Here is a 15,136-nt window from a genome sequence, read left to right on the forward strand (position 1 = left end):
TGGTGTGTCTGAAGACAGCTACAATATACTTATAATAAATAAATAAATCTTTAAAAAAAAAAAAAAGAATCCATATTGATAAGCCTAAGAAGTTAAAATTGATACCTATACATAAGTAGTTTTGATGATGCTCAATCTACTGAAGACAAATGTGGTGATAAATGCAGTAAAGCATGCCTGTGACATCTCAGCATTTAGAAGGCAGGGTCAGGAAAACTGTACACTAAAGGCCAGCCTAAATAAAAACAGAAAGAAAGGGGGGAGGGGGAGGTGCAGAGAACGCTAGTGAGATGTCTCAGTGGGCTGTTGCTATGTGAGCTTGGGTTCAGGTCCCCAGCACCCATAAAAGTTGAGAAAGTAACCCCACCACAAGTGGGAGAAAAAGACAAGCAGATCCCAAAAGTCTGCTGACCAGCCAGTCTAGTCAGTCACTGTTCACTATTACCAAGTTCACTAAGAGAACTTGTCTCAAAATATGAGGGAGATGGATAGAGGAAGACACCCGATGCTGTGCTTGTGAAATGCACACACACACAAAATACCCTCTACTGAGGACCTACTATGTGCAGTGTTCAGTGAAATGATTAGAGAATTACTAAATAATATAAATAACTTCTGAATTCAAATTCCTTATCAAATTATGCAATTAGGACATAAGCTAGTATGGGAGTTGAAGCAATGGCTCAGCAGTTAGGAATCTTAGCTGCTCTTCTAAAGGATCAGAGTACGGCTACCAGTTCTGATGATGGAAAACAAAACTGACTAACTCCAGCTCTAGGGGATTCCCATACCCTCCCCAAGATCACCTGTACACATGTTGCAACACTGACACACAGAAACATTAAAAAATAAAATAATTTCTTAAAGATATAAGCTATTAAACTAACAACAACAAAAACATGGCAAGTATTATAAATTGTAAGATTATAGAGAGGGAAGAGCCAGCAAGGTGAGTAAATGGGTAAAGGTGCGTGCCTGCTGTCAAGCTTGGTGACCTGAATTAGGTCTCAGAGACCCACATAAAGCTGGAAAAGAAAGCCAACTCCGCAACTACATAAAGTTGTCCTCTGACCTCATCACACAAGCATACAGAACACACACAGTAAATAGTTTGTTTTTTGTTTGTTTGTTTGTTTGTTGTTTGAGAGAGAGAACAAAATGGTTCAGTGGATACAGGCACTTACTGCTAAGCCTGACAACCTGAGTTTTATCCCCAGGAGTCAAAGGGAGAAATATACCCAAGTTGTTCTCTGGCCTCCATACATATACTGTGGTATGCAAACATGTATGTGCAAACACATACACAATAAATGTAATTTGTTTTGTTTTTTGAGACTGGGTCTCACTATGTAATTCTAGTTGTCCTAGAACTCATTATGTAGACCAGCCAGCCTCAAACTCACAAAGATCCACTTGCCTCTGCATGCCAAATACTGGGATTAAACACATGCACCACTATACCCACCTAAACATTGTTTAATATTTTTGATAAAGCTTTTGATCCAACAAGATAAATTAGGATTAAGACAAGCCAATATTATTTGTCAAGAACATAAGGAATATCAATAAACATACCACACAAAAGAAGCACTTTACTTCTATTACATTTCTCTTTATTTACTTTGTGTGCATGTGTGTGTGTGTGTGTACATGCATGTGTATGCCTGCATGGCACGGCATACATGTAATTGTCAAGGACAACTTATAAGAATTGTTGCTCTCCTTCCACTCTATGGGTCTCAGACCAGATTCAGGCTGTTTAGACTTGGTGGCAAACACTTTTATCTGCTGAACCATCTCAACAGCACACAGAGACGATAAATTTACTTTGGCAAAGTCAGGATGACAGCAATGAAAAACAGCTGATTCTTGAAGAGAGTAAAGCAGCGCCAGTTGGTGATGGTGGTGGTAATGCACACCTTTAAGCACAGCACCTGGGAGGCAGAGGCAGGTGAATCTCCAAGTTCAAGGCCAGCCTAATCTACAAAGTGAGTTCCAGAACAGCCAGGGCTACACAGAGAACCCTATCTCCAAAAACTAAAAGAAAGAGGGAGGGGGAGTGGGAGGGCCAAAAAAGATGATACAAACAAAGGTGTTAGCTTTGGAATATAATTATTAAATATTTATTAAATACAATATGCCATACTGTGGTAGGTATTAGGGATACACACACTCAAGAACAAAATAAATGACTTCTTTGCTCCTACAAAGTGTAGTAGGAAGACAGATAATAATCATGGAAGCAGGTGTATCATTATAAATCATAATGAATAAATCATAATAGGTCCTACGAAGAAAAACAACAAAAGCCAGTAACAGGGAATAACGGAAAAGGACTAACAAGACAGGGTAGTGAGAAGTATCTCTGATTCACAACATAAACTTAAGCACTCAGGAGACAAAGGCAGGTGGGTCTCTGAGTTCAATGCCAGCAAAGTTAGTTCCAGGATAGCTGTTTAAATCCCTGTCTGGAATGAAGAAGGAAAAAAAAAAAAAAAAACACAACAAAAAACAAAAACCTCTCCCAGAGCAGAGACAGGATGAAGTCCACTATTAAAAAATAATAATTTAAAGGGATTTTTAAAGAGAACTGTTTCTAGACAAATCTGAGGACCAGAGTTCAGATCCCAGCACCAACTTAAAAATCTAGAGGTTTCACAAATGCCACAATCCTCGTACTGCTCAGCTCTTCCTCCCTTTCTTTTTCTCCCTCCTTTTCCAAGTCTCCTCCTGATTCTTCCCACCCTGCCTACACAAAGGAGCCCACATACACAATTTTCCCTCTCAAACACAAATATAAATCTTTACAAAAGAGAAGTTCAAGGTCACCCTGGTTGACAGAATAAGTTTAAACCCAGGCAACTTAGTTAACAACTATCTCAAAACACAGTAAGAACAGGCTGGGGATATAATTCTGTAAAGAGCACTTACCCATCATATGTGAGAAAGAGAAGAAAGAAAAACTTGGCAGAACACTTACTCAGAATATGTAATCCCCTACACACACATATAAACATACTTTCTCCCCCACCCCACTATGTCTGAGATCACCCTGGGTTATATGGGACCCTGTCTCAAAACTCAAATTAAATAATTAAATAAGACTGTCCAGATAAAACAAAGCGGGGCCCAGGCCAAGTATGAAGTTCCTGGATAACAAACTACAGAGATGGGAACTTTGGATCATGTGTAAAGGGAAGGAGTGGCTCAGACAGTAAATGAATACAAAGTACTATACTTAAAAATAATAAATGCTGAGTATGAGAGGGAATTGTGCAATAAAAGATGAACTACAAATTCGTTAGCACAGCAGCATCAGGCCTACTATACTGCACCTCCAATTTTAACATCTCAAAATCTTAAACTGTGCAGGGCGTGGTGGCACATGTCTTTAATCCCGGCACTTGGGAGGCAGAGGCACGTGAATTACTGAGTTCGAGGCCAGCCTAGTCTACAGAGGGAGTTCCAGGACAGCCAGGACTACACAGAGAAACCCTATCTCGAAACCCCGCCCCCCCAAAAAAAATCTTAAAGTGTGTTCTTTGAGCTACCCCCACCACTACACTAGAGTAGAATGTCTGCCCCTCACAGGGTCTGGAAGTAACTGATCTGAGCTCAGCTCCTTGGTGTATAAAATGAGGATAACTACTTCATAACTATGAAGTAAGCTACTATAATTTTCTCCCTATAGTCACCCAAAATGTTGAGTAGTCTGGAGGATATTTTAATTTAATTATTATTTTCTAATAGTCTAAGGAAGGAAGGACAATAGTTGATGCTAACAAGAGTTTTCATCCTGGGAAAAACTTCACAGATGGAAATGGAGGGCTAAACAATATAAATAAAAACGAGAGAGAACGGAGAAAAATAATAAATAGAATTGTGGCTACTTCTAGACTCTGGCATCTAAAAGCTCTGCAGGTAAGGTTTTAGCAATTCCTAAGACAGACTTGAGCAACACAGCAACTTGAGTCAAGTTTAGTGACTCAAGAAAAATATAAGGAAAGAAAAGTCTTCCTAGCAAGCCACAAGTTCTGCCTAATATATCCTCTCCTTTGAAAAATTTTGTCTAAAGTACGTCTGTTACAAGTGGGAAGGCAAGACATTCAAACATCTCACAGCATCTCTACCCTTAAGCATTATTATGTGAACGTGTTAACATTTCAAGAGGCTGGAGAAGAGCTGTTAAGAGCACTGCTGCTCTTGCAGAGGACTCTGGTTCAATTTCCAACACCCATATGGCAGCTCACAACTGTCTGTAACTCCAGTTCCAGAAGAACCAAACCCTCACACAGACAACATGCAGGCCATACACCAGTGCACATAAAAGTAAATCATTAAAAAACAAACAACAACAAGAAGGAACTACAGCCAGGTGGTGGTGGCACAGCACTCGGGAGGCAGACAGATCTCTGGGAGTTTGAGGCTAGCTTGGTCTACAGAATTCCAGGATAGCCAGTGCTACACAGAGAAACCCTGTCCTCAAAAAACAAAAAAAAATAAAATGAAGCTTTAACTAGGGTTACTTTTAGCAAAAATATATCCTTTGACCTTGAAGTAACCAAAATCTACTTCTTTCCAAATATAATCATTACTTCATCTCTTCTGCTCAGCATTAAATATTTAAGGTTTCCCTATTTCCTACCAAGCTGGCATACAGACACCCTAGTATTTATTCTGATTTCACAGTATAAAATCTAAGCACAGAAACCTAACCTTCCTTAGGATCAATCTGTTACCAATTCCTTAAAATTTAAAAGAATAAAGGTAGTAGTAATGACTTCACAACTGTACAACTCTATAACTTTAGCAAAGCTCAAACTATACACCTAACATTGGCTAATTATATCTTACATAAATTATATATCAATAACATATACATTCATTCACTCAGCAAATAAATTTTATGAGTGTCCATTATGTGCATCAAAATTTGTAGCAAATCCTGCAGGTTGGATTATCTGAGTCACACAAGCAGTGTGCTTTACTGAGTTATTACTGTCCCAAAACTGTTACATGAAAATGTTTTAATTTCTGGATCCTGAATGTCACCTTAATGGTGGCCTCTACTGTACAACTTTCTACCAAGTTCCATTATATAGATGAAATTATGAGCAACTTATACATTCATTGTTTTAATCCAACATAAGCAAAACATTAAGCATCTACTATATAAAGTATATATTTTTATATAGTCTTTGTACCAAAAAAACATGCCACCAAAGCATATTGACAACACTCTGGAAGAAGGCTATTTATTGTAAAATACTTGAGTGACTTACTCTAAGGTCCTCAGGGACCCAGTGGGCTGACTCAAAAATGCAGAAACTAAGTTCCTCAGTTCCCAAGGCAGCAGCATGCATGGTGGAGAGAACTGTGGGCCTTCCAAGCTGATTTGGCTTATGAATTCCAGTACCACTACTGTTTATATGCATGAGCTTGGGGATAGTCACTTTTACATTCTGACCTTCAATTTGCTCAACTAGCACTTCACAGATTTGCAATGACTACGTAATATACTCAATACCCGGTATTATTGAATGACAACTCAACAGTATGAGTTTCCTTTCTTGGTCTTCAGGCTTTAAAAAAAAAATATATATATATATATATATATATCGAGGAAGGCTAATTAACAAACAATCCATGTTATGGGAACTAGAGAGAGGGCAAAAAGTTTAAGAGCCCTTCTTGCTCTCCAGAAGACCAAAGTTCAGTTTCCAGCACACATGTCAGGCAGCTCCCCACCATAGCTGCCTATAACAAAAACTTGAGAGGGATCTGGCCTCAGAAACACCTGAACTCATGTGAGCATTCCCATACACAGGAAGACAAATCTTTTTTAAACTCCACGTTATTAGTGGATGGTCAGCTGTGAACCTATACTTCCTGCCTTCATAGTCCAATCCATCCCTTACCCATCCCACTATTTCTAGTTTTTCAAACTTTAGCTGCTATGTTTAGAAAAGTGATTTAATTTTAGAAACCTGGAAAATTCTTCCGAGTAAATTGAGCAAAACCTTAATCTGCCCCAAGGGGAAATTCTGTGCAAAACAATTATTTCTAACAAGAGAAGAATTTTCTAAGGGGGTTATAGAATTTAACCACACAAATGCCACCAAAGCTGCACACAAAGTGACAGAAGGCAATCTGGAACATACTGTACAGATTTTCCCAGAGGAAATCGCCTCCCCTCATCTGGGGTTGCTAAATCTTCCTAGGTGATCTGAATTCTTCCCGGCTCCGTCACTAGTCCAGATCCTTAAGCCAGAACCACAGACAGCAGTTGGGAAATAAATAACTAAATAAAAAGGAAAAAAAGAAATACCCTGAACAAACCCCAAATCTCAAAAATATCTTCCAAAAGGCACTGAGGTCCAGAGAGTTATTTTCTCCTCAATGGACAGAAAAGCCACCACGAGGCGCTCAGAAGCACAATCCTTTCCCCCAAGGTCATTCAAGTCATCGAAGGTGCGACAGAGAATCTGCAAGCTCCTCGGTTAAAGAACACTGCGGAGATTTTTTTTTTTTTTTTGGAGGTGTGTGAAGAGGGATGGGGGGCGGGGGGGCTGCCTGCTCTCTTCCCCTCTCCCACCCCGAAGTGTGAGCACCCGCCTCGGCATTTCCGAAACAAGCCACAACAAGCTCTGCAGTGTTAGGAAAGGGGCTGACGCGATGAAGAAACAGATGCTCCATAGCAAGATGGGTCTTTCTCGGCCGGCTGAGGCTCCTGCGAGGTAATTAGCAGAAACCGCAGGCACCTCGGAGAGGTCCCCACCGGGCTGCGGAACCCACCAGCCCCGCCGTGCCCGTGCCCCGGACGCCGGCTTCCACCTCGCTAGTCGCCTGGCCAGCCGCAGGCCAAAAGCGGCTCCCGAAACCGCACTTCATTCCTGCGCTTCGGGAAGCCATGGCTCCCTTCCCTGCCGGGCCGCGGGGCGGGGTGCGCGCTGCGGAAAGTTCACCGCGGCGGCGGGAGGGGGCCGGCGGCTACCCGAGTGCCCCTGCAGATTCCACCATTAATTAGTCCTCGGGACTGTCGACTGGCAACTTAAACAAAGCGAATGCCTCGAATTCCTTCCCGGGCCGCGGCGGTCTGGCCCGCGAGACGGGAGCAGCGCGCCGGCGGGAGCCGCGCGGGCGGGCGGGCGGGCCGCAGCCCCGGGGCCGACAGCTGCGGACGCCCCGGGGCCGCCGCGGGCCTCTCCCCGGCCCCCCGCGCGTCGCGTCCCGCACACCGGCCGCGGCCCTTCCTGTCCGCTCACTTCCTTCCTCCCGGCTCGCCGCCCCGCGGAGCCCGGCGAGGACCCCGACGCCTCCCTCCCTGGCCGCCACAGCCGCGCTCGCCCTCACTCGGCGTCTCCCCAGTCTCCTCAGAAACGTCCCTCCCCCTCCTCAGGAAGAAAAAAAAAATCTGAGTCTCTCCCTCCAACTCCGGCCACACTCTCTCCGGCTGGCCCACGGGAGACTTCCCCTTCCCGGCTCCGCTTCCAGAACCCGCGCGCACTCCCCGCCGTCCCCGGGACACCCCGGCCGAGACCCCCTCACCCCCGGCACACGAGCCGGACTCCCGGGCCGCCCGCCTCGCCACACTCCCGCCGCCGCCTCACCTCAGCGGCTGCGGCCCGCGCTCCCGCCGCCGGAGGATCCGGCGCTCCGCTCCCAGCGGCCGGCGCCTGCTCAGGCTCCCCCAGACTGACAATGAGGGGCGGGGCCGTGTGTGGCGTCAGCCCTCCGGGGCGGGGCAGATGTCAGGCCACGCCTCCTTCGGTCCTTTCTTAAGCCCTCCCACTTCCAAGCCCAGGGTTTGAACCTAGCCAAGTTTTCAATTGCCTTCCTAGCTAGGTGCCCCGGACCTGGGCTTGGCTCCGAAGGAAACCTGACTTGGAAGGCAAGACCGCGCTCAAAAGAAACGCTCTCAGAGACGTTGGGAGGGTGCAGTAAAATCGTCCATGCAAAGGGATTAGGGCCTGAAATGAAGTCATCGCTCTACCAAACACCACTTACTCAGTGAGTGTGGAGAAGGGACTGGGCGTGGCTCAGAGGTCATGACTTCTAGTCCCACTGGCTCCACATTCATTCCTCAGGTGCTGCCAGGAAAGTCCTTTCCCATCTATATTCCTTAGTTTTTCCTTCTTTAAAATGGGAATCGGCAGTGGGCCACATGGTCTCAAAAAGTCCCCCCAATGCCTTCTATGTGCAAAGTACTAGGGCCCAGAGAACCCCTGGGGGAAGTGGGGTTTGAAGGTAACTCAGGACCTAAATCCTGCAGAGCACAGAGACGTTCTGTGGGCGCCCTCCCACGTGCTGGCACCCAGCAGCCTGCACAAGCCGGGACACAGATGGCTAAGAGCTGCTTCCTCTCTGCAGGAGTATGGCTGGTCTCTGGAGAGGCCTCTTGTGTAAGCTCTTTATTGCCTATGGAACAAAGGCCAAATCCATGGCCTGGTATGCTCACTTCCTACCTTCATACACACGCTCTGAAGTTTACCCAAACTTCCCTCAGCACACCCACCGCTTTCCCACATCCGGCCTTCTGCTTGTCACCTCATCTGTGTGTGTCCTCCTAGTTCTCCCAAGGCAAAAAGACCAACCCTCTTTGCTCTCTGTACCTGATGGTATTGACTCCAGCTCTCACAGGGCCGTGGATACATTATAACTTGTATCCTGTTGACCTCCCGCTGGGTGTGGTAGTGGCACATTCCTATCTTTAATCCCAGCACTCAGGAGGCAGGTGCATTGCTAGTTTGAGACAAGCAGGGCTACGAATAAGAGAACATGTCTTAAAAAATAATGCCATCCATGGCCATGAGCGCTGGTAGGCAAATGCTGAAGAGGGTGAAACAGGAGAATCACACATTTAGGGCCAACCTGGAGTACCCTTTAGGGCTGGGGATACAGTTCGGTTGATAGAGCATTTGTCTAGTATGCTTCCATCACAAACACTGCATCGTTGGATGTGGTAGCATATACCTGTAATTCCAGCACTCAGGAGGTAAAGCCAGAAAATTCAGGAATTCAACTGCAGAGACGGGCATAGTAGCAAATGCTTTTAATCCCAACACTTGGGAGGCAGAGGCAGGCAGAGTTCTGTGAGTTCGAGGCCAACCTGGTCTACATAGTAAGTTCTAGGACAGCCAGAGCTACATAGTGAAATCCTGTCTCAAAGAAAGAAAGAAAGAGTTCAGAACTGGGGAGATAGCCTATTTGTTAGAGCATTTTGCAGAGGATCCAGGTTCTGTCTCAACACCCACATGGAAGTTCACAACAATCTGCAGCCCCAGCTCCAAAGGATCTAATACTCTTTTCTGGTCTTTGCAGGCACCGGGTACATACATGATACACATACATACACATAAGCAAAACATTCATCCACGGGGGCTGGAGAGATAGCTCAGCGGTTAAGAACACTGTCTACTCTTCTGAAGGTCCTGAGTTCAATTCCCAGCAACCACATGGTGGCTCACACCATCTCTAATGAGATCTGATGCCCTCTTCTGGTGCGTCTGAAGACAGCTACAGTGTACTTAGATATAATGATAAATAAATCATTTTTTAAAAAACACTCATCCACATGAAAAAATTAATAAATAAAAATAAAGTTGGTTGGTGTTGTCGATGTTTTCAAGGCAGGGTTTCACTGTGTAGCTCTGGCTGTCCTGGAACTAGATATGTAAGAGAGGCTGGCCTTGAACTCAGAGGTCTGCCTCTGCCTCCTGAGTACAGGGATTTAAAACAAAGGTTTTTAAAAACAAAGTTAAGGCCATCCTCAGCAACTTAGTGGGCCTGAGGCCGTTCTGGGCTACATAATTCTCTGTCTCTAATTAAATAAGCAAAATTTCATTTGTTCCTTAGTGATTCTGGGTATGAAACTCACACATTTTTGTGAAACTCGAGTTGTGATGTGACAAACCTATTTCGCAGCTCACGGGAGTTCACTGAGCCTCAGTCCCTCCGTTTGTGATAGGTGATCCGTATGGTATTTGTTTAGACTTGGCAAACTGGCTCAATGGTAGAGCATTTGCCTAGCAAGCACTAAGTCCTAGGTTCAATTCCCAGCACCAAAGGATTAGTTAATTAGTTAATTAGTTGATTAATTAAATGTGATAATCCAAACACAGTGATGCATGTCTGTAATTTCAACACTTCGGAAGGACTATGAGTTTGTGTAAAGCCTGGGTGAGATGCTGTTTCCAAAACTGAGTAAAAATCTGGATACTATAGAGAAACCACCAGGCACAAACAGTGTGATGATCATTCTTATTTTCACAATCACCACTATCAATGATATTCCTAGCTTCTAACGTCATACAGTATTCTTGTGATGACCCACCCAGTCACCAGGTTAGGTGGTACAGGGCTGTAACCACAGGAGTTCAAGACCACGCTGGGCCACATGACATTCTTAAGACCCTGTCTCAAAAAAGGAAGGAAGGAAGGAAGAAAGGAAGAAGGAAAGGAAGAAAGAAAGTCTGAAAATAAAAAAAGAAAAGAGCCAGGCGGTGGTGCATGCCTTTAATCCCAGCACTTGAGAGGCAGAGGCAGGCGGATTTCTGAGTTTGGGGCCAGCCTGGTCTACAAAGTGAGTTCCAGGACAGCCAGGGCTACACAGAGAAACCCTGTCTCAAAAAAACAAAACAAAAAAAAAAAAAAACAAAAACAAAAAAAGAGAGAGAGAGAAGAAAAAGGAATGGAAAGAGAAAAAAAATTCACCCAGTCATTTCATAGGGGAAGACCTCTAGGGTTTGACATAAGGAAGAGGTTTACTAAATGAGGCCATTAGAGCAGAAACCAGTTCCCCAGTCTCCAGCCCCCAGGTGGATTGTGCAGGCCCCAGGGCCTGTGTCTTGGCACACTTCCCAGTTGACAGCTGCGCGTTCTCTCCACAGGTTTTTGCAGCAGAATGACCTGTTTCTGCTCTATGCCTCCTCCTGGAGAGATGAGTGTGCGTTAGTCTGTCCTTAGCTTCTTCATGGTCTTTCAGAAGAACCGCAGCAAGGCCCTGGGCCTTTCCAGAACACCCGTCTGTGGGAAGAGGGGAGGGGCTTCTGATTAATTTCCTGTGTTGCAGATAGGCAAATAGCTGTCCTGAAATGCCTGGGCTGGTCCCCAAGGGCCCCTAAAAATTGTGGTTTATTTTTAGACCAGGAGATTCAAAAATGCTTCTTGCCATGAAAAATAAGCTTGATCACAGGCTTGCTTCAGGCACAGAGAGGGCCTTTCCTAAGCCCTCTATCTGCTGACTCTGACTTACGGCACTGAAAAACATTCAGAAGAGAGAACCAAGCATGAACAGGGAGAGCTGGAACTTTCTCTGAAGTGTTCATGGCCCCATCAATCACTTACTAACTCACTCAAAGCAAAGGCTTTGAAACAAACAACAACAAAGCTTTGGAACAGAACAGATCCGGAGTTACATCCTAACTCCACCGTTTGTCAGTTATGAAACCTCAGACTTCCAAATCCCTGCACCTCAGCTTCTCATCTGCAAAAAGAGAATAGTGCATACCTACTATTGTGAATGTCGTGGATTGAATGAAGTAGTGTATGGAGGAACTGTTAAAAGCTTACCCCGCACTCCAGCAGAGGTGGCTCACGCCTTGCTTGGATCCCAACACTATGAAAGCAGAGGCAGTTGGATCTTTGAGTTTGAGGCCACCCTGGTCTACATTTGAGTTCCAGGACAGCCAGAGCTACACAGAGAAATCCTGTCATGGAAAACAACAACAACAACAACTTAGAACTCTGTTCTTGCTAGGAAATGGTAGTTGATTGAGTGTGTGTGTGTTTGTGTGTGTGTGTGTGTGTGTGTGAGAGAGAGAGAGAGAGAGAGAGAGAGAGGTTGGGAACTGAACCCAGGCCTTCAGACATGGTAGACAAGTGCTCTACTGTTTTAGCGACATCCCTGGGCTGCTGTTACTGTTTCACCATGCTCTTCCAATAAGTGTCCCATGCATTGGCCTCTAAGAATTAACGACAGCCCTGTCCTCAAGGAGCCTGCAGTAAAACAAACTGGCTTGTGTGACTAGGCGGGAGCAGGTGTCTGTGGAGTGGTGTCAGCTGCGAGAGTCACAGAATCACAGGTGGACCTGAGGCCTGTGGTTTATGTGTGTTAATCTACATAGAGGGAGAAATTCAGAGACCCAAAAGAAAAAAGGAAAGAAGAGGACTTTCGCCTTTCTCCCCCTGCGTTTTGTTTTGTTCTGTGCATGCATAGGAACTTTGAAAAGAGACCCAAGTGGATGCTAAGAGGGAGGAAAATGTATGAAAATACAGCTTCTACATCAGCAGAAGGTACCCGTGCCAACTGTGTGTAGTGGTGAGGAAGTCCCAAAGGTAACTGGGTGTGACATCACATGCCTATAATTCACACACTCCAAAGGTAGAGGATCAGCTCAAAGCCAGCCTGAACTACATAAGACACCTTTTCTAAAATAAAAAAAAAATTAAAAAAAAAAAAGTTCCACAAATCCCATCCCATTTTTGGTGGGGTCCCAGTAAATGCTCCTAAATATAGAATTCTTTAATTCTTTGCCGAAGACTCAGGATCCCAGCAACCATTTAGTCATTCATTCACAGTAAGAGCTTCAGCCCAGAGGAAAAAAAAACTAAGATTAGAATTTTAGGAGCTGGGGCTATAAGACCATGACGGAGCACATGCTGAGCCTTTGCAAGGCCTGGGATTGTATGCATCACAGGCCTACAACTGTGGTGGTGGTGGGGAGCCCTGTGTGTGTGCGCGCGCGCGCGCGCGCAGGTGTGGGTGGGGGAGGGCACAAACCCCCAGCTATACACTTACCAACTTCAATCTTTACCCAGTCCACCAACTCCAGTACAAATCTCTTCTGGAAGCATCCTCACAGACACATCTAGAAAAGATCTGGGCATCCAATCTCCCAGACATACTGACACAGAAAAGTCAGTGCTCACACGGTGAGATGTCCCCTCCCCCACCCCAGGCCAAAGAACAGCAAGCTGTCAGCTCTTGTGTGCCTAAACTTGCACTTTCAATTTCCCTCTGTGATATCTTCCTGCCATTTAATTTTTTTTTTTTACAAGCAGCACGTATTACTGTGTCATCAGAAAATACGGCTGTAAAAGCCTATATAAAAAGAATGCTAACCAAGCTAGAGTTGGCTCACCTTTGTTGGTCTGCAAACAATAAATTATAATGCAATAATGAATGAGGCCAGGAGCAAAGTCTCCTAGGGATCAAGGAAAGTGAGAGTAGGGAGGGATGAAGCCACCCTCCATCTGCCTCCTAATCTCCAAATGGCGCGGCTTTTAGTCCTTTCACGACCTAGGACTCCCACACTGCACCGGTTTTACACGGTCATTCCTCAAGCACCTATGGACCCTTTAGCATAAACGTAAGAATCACAAGTGATAAGTACTTTACACCAACTATCTGGTCATGTTATAGGAAGCCTTTATTACTCTTTCTAGTTTCGGCAAACAGGCTTAGAGGCAAAGCAAGTCAGAGAAGCAATGCTCCTTACCTAAAATCACCAGTTTATTTGGACCTAAACCAAAAGTGGTGCACATGAGTAGCTGAGGCCTTGAAGCTGAGGATGTATGTATCTATCTTAGTGGTCATCAGCTGTACAAGGCTTTGAGAATCCACCTTCAGCGCAGCTCCCCGCCTCCAAAAGGGGAGGAGGACTTGAACAAGTCGGTAGTCTCCATCAATTCCCCCACCTCCTTGGGATAAAAACGTACGTCCACACTTTATGCAAACTAAGTACTTGTACATTGTGATGGAAGTGAGATCCATTATCCCAGCACTCTAGGGACCCAGCGTCTCTCATCTCTGTCTTTCCGGCTGCTCCCCCATTAGTGTTTCTCTCCAGGCCTGTTTAACCCCTGCTAGCACACACTTAGGACCATCTTCTTTGCACAAGTCCGTTTCATTCCCCTCCCTAGCCAGTCTGGGACCTCCTTGAAAATAGGAATGGTGCTTATTCATTTCTGGTGCTTTCCTGCCCTTAAAGTGGCATCTGGCACGCATCTCTGCATCCCTTCGCTCTTCACTTCACAACAAATGCCTGGATGTTTAACGCGTGTCAGCGCTACACAGTCTTACTTTAGCGAAGGTCCCTGTCTCCCTGAACTTTGTGTGCTTCTGAAGTGGAAAGACAAGGCACCGATTAACAATTGTTTAATACTATTGGCACTAAGTGTCTCAAGGAATCAGGCCATGTGGGCTAGAAGGGTGGGGTGGGGAAACCTAACTGGGTTTAGAGTTGAAAGACTCTTTAAAAAGGACATGGCCCGGAAGCTCAAGAAGTTAAGGAACCTACTTAAGATCACACAGTAAGGGGGAAAGCTGGGTCCTGAGCCTGGGAATGGCTGGTCCCAACTCTCAGGCTATACTAGAAAGCACCGCCCTTTTATGTCCTCCATCTTTTTCTTCCTTAACTCTCATTGGTGAAAAGGGATCACGGTCTGCCCATCACAGTAGTCTCTAGGTCCGGTACAGTTTTTGAGATCTCCACCATTAAGAAACTAAATCTCCGGGAGCCAAGCACAAGTTGAGACTCAAAGAGACACCCGGAGTCTAACGCCAGCCGGTCCAGCAATGTCCTAGCGACCCAGTGGAGCACTCACCCACACACCCTAAGCAGGTCGCCCCCTCAAAGCGAGCTCTGGGTCCGCGCCCTCCCTGCCTGCACCCCGACGCGGTGGCGCCTGCAGGATCCCGGCCACGCGGCTGCCGCACTGGCGCGGGGATGGGACTGCGGCAGGGGCGTGCGGCGGTGACAGCTCGCTGCACCCAGGGACGCCGCGATGCAGCAGCTCCGGCTTTTCCCACCCACGGGCAGGGCGTTCCCGCCAGCGCGCTTCCTGCAGCCGAAGGACGGGGCGGAGGGCCCCGGGGCCTGGCAGGCCGGGTTCCTGGCTTTCTCTGCGTTTCCTGAGCCGGACGACCGGGGGATGGGACTTGCGGCGCAAAGCTCCTTCTCCGGAATGCGGCCAGGAAGCCGCTTCTTGTGAACTCGGGGTCCTCCTCTGCCGGGAACGCGCGGGTGTGTGTGTGTGTGTGTGTGCGCGTGTGCGCATGTGTGTGTGTTGAGGGTATGTGTGTGTGAGACAGTCCTTGGAACAGGGCAAGAGGCCACACACTTATCCCAGGGAG

At 46.1% G+C, this 15,136-nt stretch overlaps 1 protein-coding gene and 1 long non-coding RNA gene across 4 annotated transcripts in view; both read right to left on the reverse strand.

Annotated features, from left to right (window-relative positions):
- Luzp1 (leucine zipper protein 1) overlaps nt 1-7,690 on the reverse strand; it is an 84,392-nt gene extending 76,702 nt beyond the window's left edge. For 2 of the 3 annotated variants that reach the window (XM_029476766.2, XM_021159894.2), the window contains exon 1: nt 7,611-7,690. The gene's annotated coding sequence lies outside the window, so the exon portion shown is untranslated. The remainder of the gene's footprint in view (nt 1-7,610) is intronic. The other variant, XM_021159895.2, reaches the window with a different exon arrangement.
- A 3,049-nt stretch (nt 7,691-10,739) lies between these two features.
- Nucleotides 10,740-11,721, reverse strand: LOC147004192 (uncharacterized). The gene is made up of 2 exons (XR_015047226.1): nt 11,572-11,721; nt 10,740-11,025 (listed from the first exon to the last, which is right to left on the reverse strand). It is a non-coding gene; the product is annotated as an uncharacterized LOC147004192 (long non-coding RNA).
- Nucleotides 11,722-15,136: the final 3,415 nt, after the last annotated feature.

The sequence above is a fragment of the Mus caroli genome, unplaced genomic scaffold (assembly GCF_978045245.1).
Source record: "Mus caroli unplaced genomic scaffold, Mus_caroli_1 scaffold_6, whole genome shotgun sequence".
Lineage (NCBI taxonomy): Eukaryota > Metazoa > Chordata > Mammalia > Rodentia > Muridae > Mus > Mus caroli.